Genomic DNA, 17515 nt, shown 5'->3' with positions numbered 1-17515 from the left:
AGGCCGAGGACTCCTGATTTCCCTCCTCTTCCTCCTTTCTCCAAGAAATAGATATCCGAGTTTGAGGCAGACCAGCCCACATGTAGGAGTAGGCATGGACTCCATCCCTGGGTTACTCCTGGACCAGACCGTCCATTCTTGCCCTCCTGGGACCCTCACTCTGTAGGTGGGTTTCTGGTAGGTAGAACAGGGGAATTTCTATCCTAGGTGCCATGAGCCTGACTCTGGAGCCGGAAGACTGCTGGCCAGGATGAACATTTGTGGGTCTGTGTTCTTTGGATAAGTGAGTCCACCACCCTCAGATAAATTCTTGGTATTTTCTCTGAAAATTCACTTTCTGTTGAAGGGAGGTCTCTGCAGGGTCTAATGGTCCTATGACTTCAGAGACTACCTAGGCTTCCTTTCATTAGTTTCATAAATATAGCTGTGACTTCTTTCTTTCTTCGGTCATTGTGAGTCTTCTGGCTTAGGTGCCTGGAGTCATAGAATAAGGGAAGGCAGGCAGGGTTTTCTTGCCTGCTGGTGTAGTTTTGAGGTTTTCTTGGCCACATTGTTGGATAAAGCTTCCATTTTGGGGTCAGACACTATCTGGGGCTGTGTGCCTGGACAATGCCCTTGGCTATTCCTTGTCCTGGATTCCCCGTCCTCTCTCCTCTGCCCCACCCACCACACTGCACAGCCCTTTCTCCCTTTTACCACTGTCACGGGCATGATAATGGTCCTCACATATGTGGTGCCCCTCCATGGGCAGGCTTAGATTTTTGAGGAAACATTTTTTTTTTCTGGAGGGAGGAAAAGTCTATGCTATCACGGTCATTATTTGTGATAGAAATGTATTGACTTAAAAATATAAGAAAACAATTAGGTCTGGATAAGATAGCTTAGAATAGGTTCTCTAGGTGGAAATAGGTGGACTACGTGGTATGCTCTGTTTTGTGGTTGAAATGGGATTGCGGACTCAGAAGGCTGGAGCCTGACCTGAGGAGCAGAGGGAACCTTGTCAGTACTACCACCAGGGGTCGCCAGAAGTTGAGCTACCGCTTTCCTGGGTTATTAGTTATAACGCCAGCTCTTGTCTCTCAGGAGAGCAGGTGTGAATGCTAGCCAAGAAAGAGGACACTGTTCTATAACCTGCTCTATTGTACAAAAGAAGTAAGCTGTTTGGTTGTAACATTAACCGAGGGAGTAATGGGACCAAGACTTAGAAATGGTGCTCTGGATTCTCCAGGAATGTGCCCGAAGGGGAGGAGTGGCAGGGACTGACAGAGAAGGGGAGTTCACAATTACTTCTGACTCAGTAGAAAAAAAAATGAAAACAACAAACAGATACATCAATAAATAGGGAAAATGTATGAAGCTGTGAGCCAGTATTGGCCAAAGGTATCCAAAGTTTTCTGATAGACCAGACTTGGAGAACCAGGTTTTCATGGTGCATGAACTGCTCTGAGCCCTAATGAGTTTGATTCCTCCCTTCTCACACTCTCCGCACAGTGAGAGGAAGCTTTTCTATAATTGGTCCTTGAAACATTACTACAATCACATTGTGGCCTCCTTCTGCTTATTTTTAATTACAAGGTCTATTGCATTGTTAAATTATTAACTGTGACAATTACTTATCGTGGCATTTTCTTATCTTGATGAAAATGAAAATAGCAAGGTCATGGTAGCTCACTGGAGGTTTTGGTCTGTGACAGCTGAAATTAAGCTGGACCAGCTCAGCAAATGTTTGCAGTGTGGGAAACAGCAGTGTTTGCAGAGGATCTGCTAGTGGAACAGGGCTAAGGAGATGCAGCACCCACAGTACTCTTTCTGGCTGGTTTGGCTGGGCTGGCAGGGGAGGTGGGAGGTGCTGCTGTGGCCCCTTACCCTCTGACTTTGAGGAAGGGCCCTGAGCAAAGGGCTTACACCTGCAGAAGCTCTCTATCTGGTAAAAGTGACAGCCCAAGGCAGAGTCAGGAAGCAGAGCACGTCTTGCTGCCTCTCCTGATGTGGCCCAGCTCTGCCCTCACTCATGGTACCCCTTTTGCTTTTCTAAGTTCCCCTTATCTGAGGCCTGTCCCGGACCCCTTCTTCCCTACTCCTCTCAGCCCACACTAACCTCCCTTGCTGCTCACTGTTTGACAGCACTGGCGACAATGACAACAACTAAGCTACAACAGTAACAATGACTAACATGTATTGTGTCTTTACTGTATAGCTGGTGCCTTGCCCACAGTGACTTGGCAAATGTCTACAAATGCTGGTCACGGCTGACCTCATTGTCATGCTGCCTTCTGTCCAGCAGGGGGTAGTGTGACTACACCATAAAGGGAACCCTTTACCTCTGTTCTCCAGAAAAGTGAAACTTGAGAGTTTTTGAGCATCATGGAAGAATGAATCTGGCTTTGACAGTGGGTCCAAGGCTTTGACAGGCATTGAGGGTAAAAGGATGCACAACTATCACCACTTGCTCCCCCAAGCCTTGGGCACTTGGGGTCCATCAGCCCCACTGTCAAGTCATTCTATGCTCAATCCCCAGGTCCACTGACTTCATGGAAAGCAAAGTGCAGACATGAACTTGGAAAGATGGCTTTGGCCTCAGTCGACAGTACTGATTCAGTGGCAGGTATTTGACACCTTGCTTCCTTAGGGATACACAGATGGTTCCCAAACCAGATAGCCAGTTGGTAGGAATTAGAGGTTGGGGGTACACAGATCTGCAGAGGTGTTTCATACATTAGTGGATGGCACTGCCCCTGAGAGACCATTTGTTGGTGTGGGGCAGTTTCAGTTTCAGTAAGCAAATCTCTAAGCTGAATAGAGTTTCTCAGGCAGAAGCCTGTGAAAAAGTCCCATCTTCCTCATAGCCTGGAGCCAACTGTTTCTATATATCGTTCCCAGAGGGGACGGGGCGAGGCTATTGGTGGGATGTGGTTGTGTCAGCTCCGACCTCTCTCACCTGTGGAGGACCCTGGGGAGAAGGTAAGGTATCAGCTGACTCTCGCCCTGGGCAATCTGTCGACCCAGCCCTGGCAGTGGTCTCATGCCTTGGGGAACAGGCGAAAGAGCTTCCTGGAGGTGACTCCACTGACGTTTCTGACCACACCAGGGCCTGCTCAGGACGCTGAAAGCTGATTGTTTTAGGAGGGATTTTTGTATCTGGTCCCCAGCAAAGCTAGGCTGGGAGATCTCTGACTAACTTCCGTGTGGAGTTTAGAGGCTGGGTCCCTCAACACAGCCCATGTCAGAGGCTCCAGCTCTGAAGAACTTAAAGATCGATGTTGCTGCTCCTCCTCTTGGCTTCAGAAGGGCTTTTGGTTCAGATGTTCAAAGCAGCCCTGAGTTATCTTTGTAGCTTCTCCAGATTCCTCCCCTAGCCTCTAGGCCCCTTGTGAAGAGAAAATGCTAAGCTATCACAGACCGCTAACTCCACCCTCCCAACCATCCACCTGCCGGCAGCCAGAGAGATCAATCAGAAGGAGTATAACTGCACAATGTCTGCACGTCCAAGGCCATGCCCACGTGGGAGGCCTCTTGCTCCCCACCACCGCACCTCACACGAACTGGCCTTTGCTGCCAAGGGGCTCGAGTTCAAGGAAGCTGTGTGCGTGTGTGCCTGCTCACCGCAAGCGCATTTGAGAGATTTGCCTTTCACTGCCCGTGTTGCAGATGATAAGGACACGTTCCTTAATTTCTGACCTGGTTGATCATTTGGGGCCGTTTGTGTACTCCGGTTTAAAGTAGTAATAATAATATGTAGCAGTTTTGAGCACTTTAACACTAGCTAAGTTCTTCACATGGATTACCCAATTTAATTTTCACAAGAACTTTATGATGTAAGTGCTATATATAATACACATATGATATTATACACGTATTTTATATACTATTTATAATGTTCCAATTATATAAGGTAGAATCTGAGATGTAGAGAGGTTGAATTAAAGACTTCCAGGGAGAACTCGCTGAGGCAGAAACTTGAGTAGGGGGCTCAGAGGAGGCTGGCTGAGGAGCAGGAGACATGTTCAGGTCCCTCCCACCCCAGATGCTTGCACCATCTGATCTGGAGGGGGACGTGGGTCTTGGAAAGTACAGCACGGCCCGCCCTGCACAGTGTTAGGAGCAGGGAGGAATGGCAGCATCCTTCAGGCTTGAGAAAGGTGTTCTGTCACACTTTGATATGGCAGATGGATTGACTTCCTGGAATTCAGGGAGGATGGGAGGGCAGACGTCTGGCAGATGGGTTACTGATGCTAGAAAACATAGGGGCTTCCTCAAGCCAGTAGTGGGCTTTTCCGGCTCACTGACAACTTTCCCCAAGACCACAGAGCCCCTGAGTTGGGACTCTGAATGTCTCTGTCTGAGAAAACTGTCCAGTGAGGTCTGCAGCAAGGAGGTCACTTAAAAAAGTTAATTAAAAGTGGGGAGGGTATATAGCTCAGTGGTAGAGTGCACACCTTGCATGCATGAGGTCCTGGGTTCAATCCCCAGTATCTCCATTAAAATAAATAAAGTAAATAAAAACCTAATTAACTCCCCCCCAAATTAATTTAAAATGTGATAGGTTAGTTTGTATTTTTCAAATTGCTAAAACATACGCATAAGAAATTAATTCAAACAGTAGGAAATGATGAAAACTAAATCTCCATCCCACTTCTGTCCCCTGTATGGTCGCTGTTCTTGTGTACCCTTCTGGAGACAATTCATGCAGGTGTAGTCATCTCTGCAAATGTGACAAATTGTTGAAATGGGTTCTCTACCTAAGTTTCATCTGAAGTCCCAAACTCGGCAAGTCTAACAAGAGGGGGTTCAGTAAGATAACTTATAGGAAAATTAATTGGATAGTTTGAATGTGGCTTCCTCTGATAGACACCTGCAGAGTCTAAATGTGAGATAGAGTGGGATGGATGAGAAGAGGAAAGGAGAGGAGAGGACGGGAGGAGAGAGAGAGGTGTGAGGTGCATTTGGAGCCAACTGTGCTTTTGCCAAAAGCAAGGGCATTGATACATACATGTTCTTATAGGCCAGATATGGGCACAAGGGGCAGAGGGATGGTCTAAAAAGATAGATCAGAAGGGGAAGGCAGCCCTAAAGACAGATAGATCCTGAAATGCCCCTAGATTGAGGGAGGGAGGAAATCAACAGCCATCCAGAGGAAAATGCAACCATACGTTACCATGTTGGTCTCTAAGGAAGCCACAGAAGAACTCCTGAGAGGAAGGTCAAGTCTAGAGAAAACCAGCTTTAAACATCAGCTGTGACCAGAGGAAGCCAGTGCCAGATGACAATGGTGACAGTCAAATATCCTTCTCCTTCTCTCGCATTCATCGTGGTAATCAGAATACTTTGTTCATGGACATTTTTGTTGGTAGCTACTTTATCACAATGCTCCTGGTGAGGAAGTCGATGGGCAGCATACTAAAATACTACTTGGTCTATGTAACAGGAAAGACTAGATCCAATGGCCAGAAGCCAGACTTCAGTCTCTGCACTGGAGAGCCGTGCTCTCTCACTCAGTTTCCCAGACTCTGGCCAGTTCACATACCTGAAAACACATGACTGCAGGGGGTTGTTGGCCCTCTTGAGGAAGAAATCTGCAACAGTGCCACAGATACACTCAAGTGTATACTGTAAACATGCTCCCAAGCCTTCCCCAAGGGGATGTATAGCCATTCACCAGGGTGACTGTAGACTAAGGAAATATACAGCCCTTTGTGGGGGAACTTGATACTGAATCTTAATTTTTGCTAAATCTTGCAGACTCAAAATGCCACTGTAGTTTACCAGTCAAAGAAAAGGTTAATGATGATGAAATGATAAATGGAGTTTTGGACAATCTTCATCTCACGCGGGGCCCATGACCCTTCTCTGCGGTCCGTCCCTCGTCTCTAAATATATAATTGGCATAGATACATTCAGCAATCGACAGAATTGTCATTAGGTCCCTGACCTGTGGAGTGAGAACTAATATGGAATTTCCCCTTTCTACAAGGACATTAAGCCAAAAACAATATTGCATCCTTGGTAGGGGTGGAGGGAGGATTTCAGAGATCAGCATCAAAAAGTCTTGAAAGATACAGAGGTAGTGATTTCTATCACGTGCCCATTTAACTCATCTATTTGGCTTGTGTGGAAGGTGGGGGGACTTTGGAAAATTACTATGGATTATCATAAACCTAAATTAATTGGTAATTCTAGTTGCAGCCACTGTTCCAGTTGGGGTATCTTTATTGGAACAAATCAACACAGCCCCTGGCACACTGTATGCAAGTTTTTGATCTGACAATATTTTTGATTTTACCCGTGAGGCACGCTTTTGACAGGGCACCTTCCTAATGTCATCTCAGGGTTATGTCATCTCTTCTGCTATTTGCCATATTATAGACTGGAGAGATCTTGATCGTCTTAACATTCCAAAGGACATCACAGATGCATTACCTTGATAACAGCCTGCTGATTGGACCAGATAAGCAAGAAGTAGTTAGTATCTTTGAAGCCTTAGAAAGACACATACAAGCCAGAGGATGAGAGATTAACTCCAAGAAAATACTTTGAGATTTTTTGGAGTCTAGTGGTTTGGAGAACACGGGGATATGCCCTCCAAAGTGAAAGAAAAGTTGCTGCATCTTGTAACCCTTGCCTTTAAAGAGGCACAATGATTTGGGGCCTCTTTGGATCTTGGAAGCAGTATACAACATTTGAGTGTGCTGCTCTGACCTATTTATTAATCTATTGGCTGACAGTTTTGCAGAGCCCAGAGCAAGAGAAGACTGCCAGAGGTCCAGGCAGCATCACAGATGCTCTGAGACGGAGCTTTAGGACCTAGAAAGTGTCTGTGGTAAATAAAGATGCCTTGTGGAGACTAGTCATCCAGGCATAGACCCTTACAGTTCTGAAGAAAAACCTTTTTTATGCAAAGAACTATCTCCATTTAAGAAACAGCTCTGGGCTTCCTACTGGGCCTTGGTAGAGTAAATTCCTGACCTTAGTAGACAGGTAACCTGAACTACCCATCATAGCCTGGGTCTTATTTGACCACAGCCAGAATATAGGGATCTGGGAATCCAGAGGGTGAATGTGGGAGAAGCTCCTTTCACTACCGTCCCCGATAACCTGCTCGGATGATTTTTCCTTCGTGGCCCTGTATCTCTGGGCTCAGCTTGTTTTGAAGTCTTGATTTCAAAGGGAGAAATGCTTTCCCCAGGAAGCCACAACCACACAGTAGAGTTGGAAGTGGAGACTGAGACCTGGCTATTTTGGTCTCCTCATGACACTGAGCCAATGGGCAAAGAAAGAGTTTATCTACTAAACTGGTTGGGATGATCAATCCCAATTACCAATAAATTCACTGTTTTGTTAAGTTAAAGTTGGTGTTCTGTCCTTTGCAACAAAGATACACAATAGGAGCTCAATAGCTACTGAATTACAGGTTAGTTTTTCTTCTATATCTAGGTTGCTCAATTATTGGGTCACAGAATAGCGCATATATTTTATGTTTTTAGTCTGGGTGGGAGCCTCCTGTCTTGATGATACCTGGAGATGCAGTCCACTCCAGGGGTGATGAGAGGGCAACCTGGACAGAGCAGCAGAGAACAGAGCCAAACTTTTGGTTGTCATTTTAAACATGAAAAAAAAAAAAGAGCAATTCACCAATATCATTTTGTGTTTAATTCCTTCCCCCAGTCTCTCCCCAGGACCTCTGGAAGCTTCTTGCAGTACAAAGTTTGAAACTGCTTCTTTATTTCACACCTTTGACAAAGGATAGCTTAAGGTCTGAGTCAGAGCTCTGCATGAAGCTGCTTCCCTCTACCCGTCGCCTCACTTCTCCTTGTTACAATGTCCAGTTTAATGGGTCGGTTGCCTATTTAATGGGTTGGAAATGAGGTCCCAGGTGTCTACGTCAGGGCTTTGAGACTTATCTGGTGGTACAAGTTTCACTCAAAATGAATGCACTGCGTGGTGAGGGGGATAAACATACTCGTTAAGAGAGCTAACCGATGTCCTCATTGTCACCTAACAGCATGCATTAGGTGTGTGCTTAGAATAATGTCTTTTCTACCAGCCAAATGGGAAGCTGCTCTAATGCATTTCCCTGAATTTGGCCTGCCACTATTGTAAATTACCTTGCTTAATGGACTCTGGGATTCTGTTATCTATTTGGAAACTTCTGAGCTCCTGGACAACCAAATCAAGTGCCTTAGTCCCCAGGAAGGGAAGGCAGGCTTAGAAGATTTACAGCTCTATGAACAATTGATGTCTGTTGTGTTTTGCAAACAACTTTCCTGTGGAATAAGTGCTTATGATGAGGCTGTGGGCACTTTTTTTTTGATACGTTGCCCTGAAATAATGATGACCAGGGCCCCTAAATCCCGTCTGGAAATCAACATGCCAGGAAGATACTTGGCAATTACTTTACCCTACCCTCACCCCAGCTGCATGTGGGCACCCTGCCCAGGCCCTCGGCAACTTTCCGAGCAGCTAAAATAGTCATAATCACTACCACCACCAGCACAGCTCACAGCTGTAGAGTCCTTTACAGCTGACAGAAGGGTTCAGGGCCTTGTCTCACCTGTTGAGACATGGAAACTGAGGCCCAGAGAGTGAGGGCCAGAAGCAGAGTGGAGCCCGGGCCTCCTGACCTGCCTTTATCATCTCTGTTGTTCCCTACCACCAGGATGGTTGATTTTTTGTGTTGACTTGACTGGGCGATGGTGCCCAGTTGTTGAGTTGAACATCATTCTGGGTGTTTCTGTGAGGGTGTTTTTGGATAAGACGAACCTTGAATTGGTAGACTGAGTAAATTGCCCTCCCCAGGGGACAGGCCTCCTCTAATTCTTTCCTGAACTGACTAGAACAAAAGGCTGACTTTCTCCTGAGGAAGAGTCATCCTGCGTGATGGCCTTTGAACTGGGACATCAGATTTTGGACTTGCCAGCCTCCATAATCACTTGAGCCAGTCCCTCTCAAGTGATTATGTCAGTCTCTCTCTCTGTCATATATGTATACCTCCTGTTGGTTCTTCTTCTCTGGAGAACTCTAATACAACCATGCGGTGACATGACTGGCCCTGACAGCTGGTCCCTAAGCAGAGGTACGGGCCTGAGCTGGGGGCTACAAAAAAGCTAAAATTGGTTGTGAAAGTAAAGGTTAAAAAAAAATTCTTAAAATTTATTTTTAATTGTGATAAAATACACATAACATAAAATTTACCATCGTGACCATTTTAAAGTGTACACTTCAGCAGTGTTAATATATTCACATTGTTGTGTGAAGTTTTGATTTAAATTGGGCCAGGGAGGACTTCTTAATACCTGAAGATGAGATCATTCCTTCCAGTGAGAAGTGACCCGGAAAGTTATGGGATTTGCCCGAGATGGTTCCAAGCAACAGGAAAGGAGATCCAGTGGAGTGTGTTTGGAGGCAGGGATGAGAGGAAAAAGAAAAAACAGAGCTCCAGGTTGTTTGCCTCTGTGGAGCAGAAGCCTTTCTTTAAACCAGGAACAGAGCCAGCGGCAGGGCTGTGATAACATCAAGGCGAACTTCAGGGGCTGTGGACACAAAGGAGGCTTGAAGGCATCCGAGCCGAACACTGACAGGTGGGAGGATTTGAACAATTGAAGATGGGAGGGGGATGAGGGGCGTGAGGCAGAGAGCATTGTGGGTGAAGGCCAGGGCCGGCATGCACACCTGCCCCCTGCAGCCAGGGCGGCGGTGGTGTGTTGTTGGGCCGGGTCCACTGTGGTGACCGTACATGTTCCCACCGGCCTCTGCAGCCCCGAGCCCAGGCCCTAAGCTCTGGAGCAGCACCGTTCCCACCCCCACAACTCCCCTTGAGCTTCTGATCCATGCCTGAGAAGCAGCATTTTATAAATAGCCATGTTGACAAAATCTTAAATATAGCACCCCTGGGAGCTTAATTACCCAGTGGTAGAGATGAAAGTAAGTGTCATCTGGGATGTGACTAGTGGAGCTGGCGGTGCAGGGAGGAGCAGAGGGCCTGAAGTGCGGCAGGCAGTCCCAGCTGCAGGTACCCTTGGACCTCTCCACACTCTGATCATTAACACCAGGACTGGCCTGAAGGAGTGGGGTAGGAGCCCCTGGGAACAGCCTTTGGCTGCACAGAGAAAACCATCCTCCAGCCCCCTCTAGTGGCCCTACACGGTCCCCCCATCCCTCATCTGATCAAAGAGACACCTCTGGGTCCTCTGTCCTGAGTGCATTCTTCTTGGAGACTGTGAGATAGTAGAGGCCACAGCTGGGGCAGTTTGGGGAGGAGCCGGTCTCCAAGGTCAGGCCTGGGACCCTGCTCGGAGGATTCTACCTGAGCTGTTCAGCTCCAGGAAGTGGACCACATTCTGGGGTTGGGGGGTCTGGCTCCAGCCTGCTCTTACCACCACCCCGCCCCTGCCCACCAACTGTGCTTTCCACAATGTGGACCGTTTTTGGGACCTCACAAGCACCAAGCCCTGGCTCCACACAGCACTCTCCTCCTTGCCCAGAGCACCTGCCTCTTCTTGTTCCTCTAACCAGCCCCTCTCACCCACCCTTCACATCTCAGCCTAAATTCTGCAGGTGAGCTTTCCCTGACCACTGCACCCTTGGTGCACACTCATAAGGCTCTGTATTTTTCCTGGGTACCTCGGATTCTAATAGTTATTGTGCCCTCATTGGTGTCACTGTCGACTGACTGTCTCCCACCTTTGGGAGGAATGTCTCTGTGAGGACAGGGCAGAGTCTGGCTTGTTTCTCCCTGTTTCCCTAGCCCTTTGCACAGGGCTTCGCATGCAGTGAGGTGTGCAGAGTATGCAGTGAATGAAAGAAGGCATATCTAGCAGAGCCCACCCTTCTCTATGGCCAGAAGCATCCATATTTCAACAGCTGAGATCTCCCTCCACCTCCTTGGAAACATCTAGTCACCTCAGCAGCTTAGTCTAGCTGAAGGTGATGGAAGGGCCAGCTGAGACCTCTCTGAGGCCGGGATGTACTGAGGACATATTGCTGGGAGCTCTGGGCTGAGGCCTTTGGGCAGCAGGAGTGTGATGGCAGCAGGGATGATGGATGCACATTGGTTCACAGTCGGTGCGATCGTGTTAGCCCCCGAGGGGTCCAGAGGGTGCAGGGAGACCACCCTATATCTACAAGGCAGGCTGTGGAGGGGCGAGGCCTCCTGGGGAGGGTACTTGCATGATGGAGGCTGTCCAAGCTTCAGGAGGGGATGCTCAAGGCTCCGAGTTGTATCAGGAGACAGACATGAGGCCACAGGGAAGACGCCGCAATTGGCTTCAGTTCTCACATGATGAGTCCAGGCTTCGCTGTCCACACTGGCAGTGTGATGACACACGGTCATTTAGATCCTCCTCCAGAGAGCTGGAAGTCTGGCAGCCCTGGGCAAGCCCCAGCCCAGCAAGTCCCAGGGCCAAGGCAAAGGCTTGGTTAGCCGGGAGCAGTTGTTCTAGCCAGGGCCACAGGTCTCCACAGCTTACAGGGCTCAGAGGTCTGACAGGAGGAGGATCGGGCAGAAGCAGGGAGGGGAGGAGAGGGATGGGAAGGTAGAGTAGAAGGAAGGGGGTGGGAGATGCCCTGGCCTCAAGGTCACTGGGGCAGGCCTGGTCAGGCACATGCGTGGCCCCAGCACAACCCCTGGGGGTGCAGGGCCTGCCCTGGTGCCAGGGCAGGGGGCCTTCTGGCCTAAGCCTCACGATTACAACCACTTCTTCACATTTAAACTTCAGGAATTATTCCAAGTGAGATTTTAATGTTAAAAGCAGTAACTTGTTAAATGTAAGCATTTAAAACATGCCACAGGTTTATAGCTCTATCTTGGCAAGCCTTGGTTTTTAATCTCTCTGAGGCCTAGAAAAATGAAAGTGGTCCAGACTTTTTGGCCACCGGCAGCCTGGCCAAGAGGGCCTTTCTCAGGGACAGAGCCCCAGGCTGCAGGAGTGTGCAGGTCTCCCCTCGCTGGCTGTGCCCAGGCCACAGGCCTCCATACTCCCTACCCCGAGAGAACGTGAGAATGTTTTCATCGCCGCTTACCCACCCTAGGGTGATTGAGGATGCCAAACACCCAGTACCCCACGTTGGACAGATGAGAGTGACAGCAATTTATGGGTCATATATACGCCCAGCCTGGGGAAGGAGGACACAGCACCCCCGGCAGGGCCACACGGGGGTTGTATGTGGGAACAGAGCGGACAGCCAGGGTTTGTGAGGGTCAGGGCTGGTAGCATCAGGAGGGTGAGGTGGCTGGCCTCTGTTCCCTTGGGAGGATGTGGCTGGCTTGTGTGAGTGAGTAGTTCAGTGACTAGCTGGGAGCGGAGCCCCGCTCCTCAGGGATAAGCAGGAAGTGACTGAGAGGGCTGTTGTCTGGGGGACCTTATCTGTGGGGGCAGAGTGGGGAGGGGCGCTACAGGTAGGTCGTTAAAGGCCCTCCTGTTTTCATCAGGTGTTGGGCAGCACATAACATTAGGCTTCAATTTTGGGCCACAGAGTTCCTGCTGAAAGTACAGGGAGTGACACAGGAGGAGGCTGAGCAGATGGTCACATGTGCAGGGTGCTCAGTGAGAGCTTGGGAGGGGCCTGGGAGGGGGCCCGGGAGACAGATGAAAGTTCTCCTCTGGCTGGCACGTGGCTGTGGGTGTTTCTTGAGGCTGCCCCTGCTGTGTTTAGACTAAGTCAAACTTACTCCCCCTGGAGGAACAGCTCCATTTTTTTGAACTGATAGGGAGCACATATGTGGGTGTCCTTGGGCCAGGAGTCCCAAGGCCAGGAGCCCAGCCACCTGGGGGCAGACTGACCCCGGTAGGGGCAGGCTCAGGCTCCTGGGAGGTGGAAAGCCCCACAGAGTGTCCTTTGATCTCCCACCCCCAAACTCTGGATCCAGGCTCAGGTGGGCCTCGGGGAGCCAGGGGCAAGATGGAGAGACATGGCTCAGGGTCACACACTCCAGATTTCCATGGCTCTGCCCTCTGCTCAGGACCTTTGTCTCCACCTTCTCACTCTGATGCGTCGGCTCCTCCCAGCTGCACTGCACCGCAGCAGCCACTGCAGCCCTCCTCACCCGGGGCTTGCTGCTCTGCCGCCCCCTGCGCCAGGCCCCAAGACTTCCTCCGAGCCTTCCTGGAGCTCCTGCTGGGATTTCACCTGCCCTCCCATGGACCTTTTCCAGTGTCACACACCGGAGCCTCTGTCCTCAAAGGCCCTCATCCTTATTACACCTTCCCGAGTTGTGTGTAAAACACAGGATGCAGGGACAGTTCATTTGGTTATGGATGTGTTTTGCTCTCACTGAAACATTTGGGGCCCTTTTCCTCAGCCTGGGAAGGGGCTGGTGGTTTGGTTTGTAGGTCTTACAATAGTAGCGACAATGCCCCAGGCCCAGGCATTCCCTAAGGGTGGGCAGGGCCTCATGGAGGATGTGTAGGTGGTGGGCCTGGCAAAGGTCCACCCTTGATGTCACATCATGGGTGACCAAGGAAGGCATTAGAGTCTTCCTGAATATTCTGCTCTGTGCATGACCTCCAAGAATATTGTACGACTCTAGGGAGGGATAGAGGCCTCCTTAAATCCTGACAGATTTATTTCTCATCAACCTTGGTCAGCGGCATGCTATTGAAACACTGCAAGCTCATTTTATTCTAAGTGATCTGTCTTAGAAAATTTGGAAATTATGGCAAAGTACAAAGACAACCAACCTCACCCAGGGGTAAGCATGACTGCTGTCTCGGCGTGTTTCCCTGCAGTCACCTTATGTGTATTTAGACTCATGTATGTCCAGTTTATAGGACAAGGATTCACTGTGGAGAGGGTTTTACTTCGGCCTTTGGTTTAACAGCTGCACGATATTCTACTCTGTAGATCTGCAATCATGTAACACTTTCCCTATTTTAGGTAATTTGGGTTGTTTCCAGTTTTTGGCTATTATTGGTAATGTTGCAGTAAATATCCTTGCACATCAAACCATTTGTGTGTCTCTGATAAAGAGATTTGTCAAGTATCATCATGTAAAGACTCTGCTCTGGAGTAGAGGGGGGTCTCTTGACCTAGAGGTCCAAAGCTAGAGGCAAATGCCCATTTTCAGAGCTCTCTTCCACTTAGTGAGGGTGGTTAAAGCTAAACTTCCCTTTACCTGTGTGATCTTGTTCAAACCTTCCCCACCACCTTCTAAGGTGGACGCTGTTCCTGCCTCAACTCAGATGAGGGAACTGAGCACAGACAGAGCCAATTAATCGCCCAAGGCCACAGAGTCAGTAAGTGGCAGTGCTGGACTTAAAGACAAAACAAAGAAAAGCAAACAGCCCAGGCAGTGCAGAGAGGGGCTCCGGCTTGAATGTGGACCCCATGTGTCTAGCGGTGGCTCCCGCACCCCTGCCCCTTCCCCGCTGCTCTTTACTTTCTCACTTGTGTTTCACACACCCCAGCTTTCTGGTGGGTGTTCAGACTCCCCCAACTCAGGACTGTTGAACCTGACACTTTCTCCACATTCATTCAGCTCAGAGCTGCTGTCCACCTCCACCTCCCGCATCCAAGCAGTGAGAAGGAGACTTGAAAATGGCAGTGGGGCAGGGATGTCATGGTCTCCAGTGGGGGCCCCCAAAGTGACTTGTTGTTGGAAACACTCCCCTTGGAAAAGGGGTCACTGTGGTCAGCGAAGCTTTGTGAGCCCAAGGCTCTTTCTGAGCTACCTTGGAAGAGAGGACACCCATGGTGCCTCCGCAGATGCCCGGAGGACCGAGGCCCAAACCTCGGGCACTTGCAAGTCCTCAGTCACCACCACACACACACTCTGGGCTCTCCCCAGTCCCAGGATCCTGCAGAGTTGCTGGGCCACCTGTCCAGAATGTTCTTCCTGCCCAGGCCTGAGGTACCAATGAAGAAACAGAGTGAGACCGTAATGTGAGAGCGTGTGTGTGGGGGGTGTTGTAGGTTGAACTGTGCACCCCACCCCTAACCCCTAAAGTGGTGTGGACGGCCTGACCTCTGGTACTCCAGAATGTGATGTTATTTGTAAACAATTTGCAGATGTAATTACTTAAGGTGAAGTCATACTGGATTATGGCAGACCCTAAATCCAGATGGGTATCTGTGTGAAGACACTCAGGGGAGATGTCCATGTGACACAGAGACAGAGGGTGGAGTGACACATCCACGAACCAAGGAAGGCCCAGGAGTGCTGGCGCCACCAGAGTGAGGGAGAAGCAAGGAAGGATTGTCCCCAGGAGCCTTCAGAGGGAGCTCAGCCTGCGGCACCTTGACTTTGGACGTCTAGTGTCCAGAGCAGCGAGAGAATGAATTTCTGTTGTTTTAAGCCACCCAGTGTGTGGTCACTGGTTACGGCAGCCCTGGGAACCTCCCCTAGGGGTGAACTGGGGTGCTGGGCCCACGTGAGGCACTCCCATTCCTGGCACCCACTGGGGTACAGGGAAAGAGCCGAGTCCCATGGCAGCAGCTGCCCTCCTAAGCCAGTGGAGCGGACTGTGGTTAATTATTTGCTTCTCCTGAAGAGCGCTGCCCACCCCACCAGCAGCTCCGGGCCTGATTACGTTACCCTTCTCCTTGCAGATTTATCTCAAACTTGTTTGATGCTTCTCCAAAGAGCTCCATCTGGTTCCCGCACCATTTCTGACAGGTGGCTAACAGGGCTCTCAGAAACCCCCTGAACACCAGGAAGCATCTTCCGTAGAATTGACTTGGCTCTTCTGTTCTATTTCTGCCTCCCTGTCGTGTATTTACCACAACCACAGACATTTGTATGAAAATGGAATCCGTGTTTGGAGGGGCTCATCTGCTCAGGCTGCCCGTGAGGAGGCACTGGGGGGCAGTCTGCCTGGCCCGGCACCCACCCACGCGACTCCAAGGCTCCCCATGGGAGTCTTCCCCAGTTTCAGAGAGAGGGAAACGCCAAATGGTTGGGATTTGTGTTCTGAATGGGCCTCCCTGGGCTACAGAAGCATCTGCTTCAACGCTGTGCTGTCTCTGAGCATCTACCCAGACCTGTGCTGGGCCATGTGGGCTGTGGGCCCCATCATTGAGTGCTTGGCCAGAGGCTGGGGCCAGCCTACTGGGCTGGGAAGGGCCGGTGGGGAGCCCCAGGCTGGTGACTGTAGACAGGCCAACAGGGTTAGAGATGGGCCACGGTGTCAGGGCCTGGGTGAGAGCCAGCACAGGCCCCGGCCTGACTCAATGAACTCTGAATGCACCTCTTGCCTTCCATGTGAGCTTGGACTTTAGTGTTTACAAAGCACCTGCACCTCCAATTGGTGTCTTCAGGTTGGGTGTTAGGGACTGAATGTTTATGCCTCCCCCAAATTCACAAGCTGAAGCCCTACCGCACACTGTGATAGTATTTGAAAGTGGGGATTTTGGGAGGTAATTTAAGTTTAGATGAAGTCATAAGGGTGGGGACCTCATGATAAGATTAATGTCTTTTTTAATAGATTTAAAAAATAAGTTTATTTTATTTATTTTTCAAAACTCTATTTTTTTGGAGAGAATGGGGAGGTAATTAGGTTTAATTAATTAATTAAAAAATTTAAATGGGGGTACTAGGGATTGAACCTAGGACTTCTTGTGTGCTAAGCACTCGCTCTACCCTTGAGCTATACCCTCCCCCCAAGACTAGTATCTTGACGTCAGAGCTTCCTCTCGCCTCCTGAGGACACAGTGAGAAGGAGGCTGTCTATAAGCTGGGAAGAGAGCCCTCACTAGAGTGCAGCCCTGCTCACTCTGATCTCAGACTTCCAGCCTTGAGAACTGTGAGAAATGTGTTGTTTAAGCCACTCAATCTATGGTGTTGTGTTATAGCAGCCCAAGCTGCCAGGACAATGGGAAACCACAGCTTGCAGAAGGGAGAAGTTTATCTGCTCCTGGTCACACAATCCTGGTCTTGCAGCTCAAAATTCCAAAATTCCTTCCCCAGCACCAGTGGGTTAGGGTCAGGGAATTCCAAGGAAGGCCAGGCTGGGAGAGGTCCCAGGAGGGTGGGGCTGGGGGCAGCTCGTCCTGAAGATGGGAGCCCCTGTGCCCTGTGGTTCAAAGCAGGCCCTGCCCTGGGGAACATCCCCTCCTGCACTCTCAGTGTATATGTTTAGAAGGGCCTGCCTCTACCACTCCCATCTCCAGTAGGAACTCCTGGCCAAGTCAGCAAATGCCTACTGAGCACTTACTACATAGCAGGCACAGTTTAGGTGCTGGGGATACAGCCATGAACAAAAGAGGCAAATATGCCTGCCTTGTGAGGTTGACATTCTAGTGGAGAAAGACAGACAAGAAACAAAATAAGTAAGCAATAAGCACCAACTATATTAGAAGATTATAAGTGGTTGGGAGAAAAATAAGGGTGAGCAGGGCGATGGGATATGTGTTGGGTGGGAATTGAAATGGGCTGACAGGCTGGGCCAGTGACATATGAGTGAAGACTTCAAGGAGCTGAGAGAAAGCTGGCAGAGGGCTGGTGGAGAGTAGCCCACACGGGGACACAGAAAGGACCACGTCTCTGAGCAGGAGCATGCCGATGAGTTTGAAGAACAGCCAGGAG

General features: G+C 49.6%; 1 long non-coding RNA gene and 1 other non-coding gene across 2 annotated transcripts in view; both read left to right on the top strand.

Moving 5' to 3' along the window:
- LOC116659800 overlaps positions 1 to 17515 on the top strand; it is a 37320-nt gene that overhangs the window by 4858 nt on the left and 14947 nt on the right. The gene's annotated exons all lie outside the window — the stretch shown is intronic.
- Positions 4407 to 4478, top strand: TRNAA-UGC. The gene has a single exon. It is a non-coding gene; the product is annotated as a tRNA-Ala (tRNA).

The sequence above is a fragment of the Camelus ferus genome, chromosome 3 (assembly GCF_009834535.1).
Source record: "Camelus ferus isolate YT-003-E chromosome 3, BCGSAC_Cfer_1.0, whole genome shotgun sequence".
Classification (NCBI taxonomy): domain Eukaryota; kingdom Metazoa; phylum Chordata; class Mammalia; order Artiodactyla; family Camelidae; genus Camelus; species Camelus ferus.
The sequence above is the reverse complement of the archived record's forward strand: the minus strand, read 5'-3'. Positions and strand labels throughout refer to the sequence as shown.